Raw genomic sequence first — 5327 nt, 5'->3', positions numbered from 1 at the left:
CAGGGTTCTTGGACATGATGAAAGAAGAATGGTGAAACTTAGGGAACATTCAATTTACAGATAAGTTGAAGGCTTTGACGTTTTCACTAAGAAGGTGGCATAAATAGAAGATTGGTGATGTTGATAAGAAGATCAAGTAGTTTAAGAATGAAATAAAGAAGGTTGATGATATAGTTAGTAACGTTTCATACGATGGAACGGTGGAGGCAAGGAGGAAGGCACTAGTTGTGAGAGGTGGTATGTAAGAAAGGAGATACACTGAAAATAGATATTGTGGTCTCGTCATGCGAAAGAGATGGACAAGAACACTAAATATTTCCATAGTATTGCTTCAGCAAGACGAAGGAATAACAGGATTGATGCTCTAGTAATCAACGGAAGGGTGGTGCGAAATCAAGCAAGGATTAAGGTGGCAATTAGGAATTTTTACAAGAGTATGTATCATCAAGAAGTATCGCCTATGTTTGGGTTTCGTGAAGAATTGGTTAATCGGATTAAAGAGGAGAAAGCCATATCTCTAGAGATGATGTCATCTATTGAAGAAATTAAGGAGACAGTATGGGATTGTGAGTCAACAAAAGTACTAGGTAGTAATGGGTACAACTTGAACTTTATCAAAAAGTGCTAGAAAGAGATTGGAGGTGAGTTCACTGTAATTGTGGTAAGTTTGTTTGAGACATCAAAATTACCAAAGCAGTCCAACATGACGTGGGTGGTATTGGCACCGAAGTTTGTAGGGGCAAGGACAATTAGTACGATAGAATGTGTGTATAAAGTGATATCTAAGGTGTTGTTGTCTAAAAGACTGAGACGGGTTATGCCAGATTTAGTTGGGGAGATACAGAATGCTTTTATGAAAGTCAGAAAAATTTATGATAGGGCATTAATTACTTGAGATACTATTCATTAGTTGAAGTTGAGGAAGAAAGCTTCGATTATCATCAAGATTCATGATTTGCGCGTCACCCCAACACAAAAAGATTGCTTGGTTGAGATGCTTTCCTGTAGGTGTGCCATGCGACACAATACTAAAAAACAAAATGAAAAATTCGGTAAGTGATTTAACAATGAGTTTAATTCAATAATTAAATTGCTTAAATGTGCATTTGTAAATATTAAGAAAGATTTTAATTAACGTAAGCTACTTATGTTAAGTTGTACTCAAATGCGAAAAACATATTTAATTATTTATTTTGCTTTTAAACAGAAGTTGAAGTAAATATATTCTATACAAAACCTTAATATTCAATAAACATAATAAGCCTTAGAGTCTCTTTACTTTCAAAATATCATTTTCTCATTGTTTTCTATTTTCAACAAGCTTGTTTTAATTGTTTTTTTTAGAAAATCTTGAAAATCGAAAATGGATTGAAACCATGTGATATTTTTATAATTAAAATTGAAAAAGGAGAAATGAAAACAAAGAATAATTTTTAAATCAAACAAGCCCTTTTTATATTTTAATTGGACATACATCTTTGTACTACTATATTTCATCAGTCACCCATTCTATTTTAATTTTCTGGATACTTCATTGTATTCTTCACAGTTTGAGTGTTTTGAAGTTGTGGAAGAGTAAAACAGCCACTTTTCATGTATCAATGGATGAGATTGGTGCACAGTGTGGGATCTAAATTATATATTTAATTTGGGATATAATCTTTTTGTTTTTGTGAATTGATCAATAATTTTTTTTATTTGCTATTTAGAGTCTTCTACAAATAAACTGATTTGTCTTCCAAAAAAATAAAAAGATATTTCATGTGACTTTTCATTTTTAAATTATGCTTTTATTGCTATGGAGATGCAGCACTTACGATAAATCTATGACATGGGAAGATGCTAATGCTGAATCATTTTTAGAAGTTGATGTTAAATTGAATCTCACACTTGAGGTTATTCTTAATTTCTTATTCTATCATAGATTTAAATTTTTGATATACTTTTGTATCCATATTTATTTCAGTTTATTTCAGTTAAATTGTTCAAAAATCATGAATTTCCTTGCTTTGATGCAAACTGAGTAATTTATATAATAGCCTAATTTATTTGATATTTACTACTGTGGAGTCTCTCTAATTTTTACTTTATTCAACTTGTGTAGCTCCTTCATTATGTTAGCGTCATTTGTCGCCTTAGATAAGTGTGGCTTCTTTCCTTGTTTTCTCTCAAAAGATGAAGCCACAAAATTAGATTGTTGGGGGGAAGAGATTCACTGAGATCATGATTTGATTTAAACATAAAATTTTTTTCATTATCCATTTCTTCATCTCCATCTTTTTGTACTTCTTCTTCAGTGTTATTGTCACTTACAACATCCATTCCACTTGCTCTTTCTTTATAAAATATTTTCTCCAAATGAGAATACAGTAAAAAGGACTTTCCTAGAATATACAACATTTGTCCTTATTTCTAGAAAAAGGAATTACAAAAATATCATAGAAGGATAGAAATAAATGTTGAACAGAATATAAATAATTCAGTAAATTCAAATTAGTAAACCAACCTTTAAATATGCAGCTAGAATCTCTTTGTTGTCCACAACCACACATTGCTTCACATCTTCCCATCCAAAATTGCTATAAGTTGCCATGTTAGCTACAAATTGATACTTCTTTTTTAGTCTTTTAACCTTATTCTTGCAATGACTTATTTAAAAGCTACCACTTGAAAATTTTTCATTCATTTTTGTAGCAAACTTCTCAAAAGATTCAGGTCTAAACTGACCTGCATTAGCTCTTCTTCCTTCAATGACAAGCTCTTCCATAAAATCGACAAATGTCCCTGTTTCTTCGTCAGTCCAGACATGTGTGTCCTTTTGTCCCTATAATCTAGATTAACTCAATCAAAATTCAAATAAACATGGCATATACATGATGTCATCATTGTAATAACTTATAAAATATAATAAATTTAATAAAATGCTACATGTAATTCACATAATTAAAGTTGTATAATTAGCTCTTACAATAAATGTCCAACCAAACAAATTAAAATATTATAATAAAATACATATACAACAAATAAATTAACTAATTGATTCGGGACTTCATCCAGTCATTGTACATTTTGTTTGCTATTCTCGTTAAACAGTTTAGTCGTTGTTGCCCTCGCTACACTCTCAATTATGTCATCATCGCCATCTTTATTACCACCATGCTCCTCTCCAATAAGTACTTGCTCCTCTTCAAATAGTGTGTCCTCTTTAGGGTCGAATTTCATATTAAGCCGAATAAAGTTTTGCAGTGGGCAACAAGCAATAATTATTCTATTTTGTGTCTTAATTTTGTAGAAATAAGGACTCCTCAAAATTATCTATCTCTTCTTCGTAAACCAAAATAACGCTCAATAATGTTCTTAGCCGAAGAGTGCTTCTTGTTAAAATATTCTCGAAAATTTCTAGGAGTATTTCTATCATGAGCCCATTCTTGTACGTGGTATCGAGTATGCTTCTATGGTGCTAAATATCCCTTGCAATTAGTATAATCCGCATCCACTAAATAATAATTTCCTATAAAGCGAAAGAGATACATTATGAGAACTACGAAATTTGAATAAACTAAAAATATTGAAATATTTTTGTTACCTAAAAATTAAGAATTACATATCAATTGGTATCTTGAGGTTATTACAACGTGAAATAACATCACTAAGAATTCTTAAATTCGAAGTGGATCCTTCCCATCCACTAAGTATGTACACAAAATTTATATCTCGATTGCATACTCTAAGGACATTAGTTGATATCTTACCTTTTCTTATTTGGTATCTTGATTTATCTTTTTCAGGAACAGTCACATCTATATATGTTCCATCTAATACTCCTAGACAACCCTAAACCAAAGAAATTGAAGTGTCAAGACTAATTCTATACAAAATTATAGATTATACAAAATCACTACCTCAATTATTTACTACATTTACCTTGAACCATTTTCATCTAGGATCTATATAGTCATCTGGAACAGGAACAACTTTTGCAAATAATAGACTTTGGACACGTATGACCGAGGATAACACCTTGTCGAAATATCTACTTATTGTTTCTCTTGACCTATAAAATCTAACTTGAAGCGTGCAATTTTTTTATGATGAGCTAGTATTATTAAAAACATAATCACTTGCTCAGGTATACTTACACGACATTCATCTCTTAATCGACCTTGAACTTTTAGTAACTCACACAATCTTCCTATTTCCTAATGCATCTACACTCATCCTTAATTTTTAAATACAATTTCTATTGCTCCCTCTTATTATGCGGTTTAATACATTCCGTCTTAAGGGATTAGTATTAATTTCTCTATTCCTAATCAATAAATGTCCTCTTCTTCTATTTTTCAAATACAAAAATATAAACATCAAAACTAATATTGTAATTACTTCAAACTCAACCTGAATCATAAAATAATAAAAAATGGTCTAAATTTCTCAAAGCGGTCCAATGGTTCCATTTTTTCCTAATCAACACATAAAAAAATAACTTATATAATTAACACATACTAAAAATTATCAGCAACAATAAGAACAGCAGCCATAAGAGTAACAATAATATAACTCACTAATTATTTTAATTTTTAGTTCAAACTAATAACAAGAGACAAATTCAATACAATTTTTATTTGTTCTTTTATTATGAATAAAATACATCAACATATTAAAATTCAAAATAAGTTTTTTATTCATTCATTCATATTATCATCGTAAACATTTAAAATTCTTTTAAAAAAAGCATGTAACTCTTCCTCTTATATGATTTTCGAATTGAAAAATCATAAAAAATTAAAAACAAAAAAAATTAAAGATAAAGCAGAACGAAATTTTTTTGAATAGAAAAATAAAAACAAAAATAAGAAGCAATAAGGAGAGAGACTGAGTAATACTTGATTATGTGACTGATAAAGAAAAAAATAGACTTCCAAAAATTATAATAAAAACAAGAAATAATTGGCTGTTAGAAATATTGTTATTAGATTAACTGCACAAAAAAAATCAATGAAAAATCAAAGAAAGAGAAGAAGATACAAAATCAAAAGAGAGAAAAAGATAAAAAAAAAACAATAAAAGAATCAGAAAGAGAAAAGAAGATACAAAATTAGAAAAAAAAAAGAAGAAAGATAAATAAAAACAGAGAACAAGAAGAAGATATTACTGTGAAAGAAGTGAAAGAAGAGGAAGAACAGAACGAAGTAGAAAATGACGATAAAAAGAGCAAGAAAAAGACGAAGAATAGAAAGAGAGAGCAAAAAGAAGAGAGAGTATCTGGAAACGACAGTGCAGAAAAGTTTAGGTTAGAGTTTTTCACAAGATAATAAAAAGGGATAATA

The sequence above is a fragment of the Arachis hypogaea genome, chromosome 8 (assembly GCF_003086295.3).
Source record: "Arachis hypogaea cultivar Tifrunner chromosome 8, arahy.Tifrunner.gnm2.J5K5, whole genome shotgun sequence".
Classification (NCBI taxonomy): domain Eukaryota; kingdom Viridiplantae; phylum Streptophyta; class Magnoliopsida; order Fabales; family Fabaceae; genus Arachis; species Arachis hypogaea.
Note: the sequence above shows the minus strand (reverse complement) of the source record.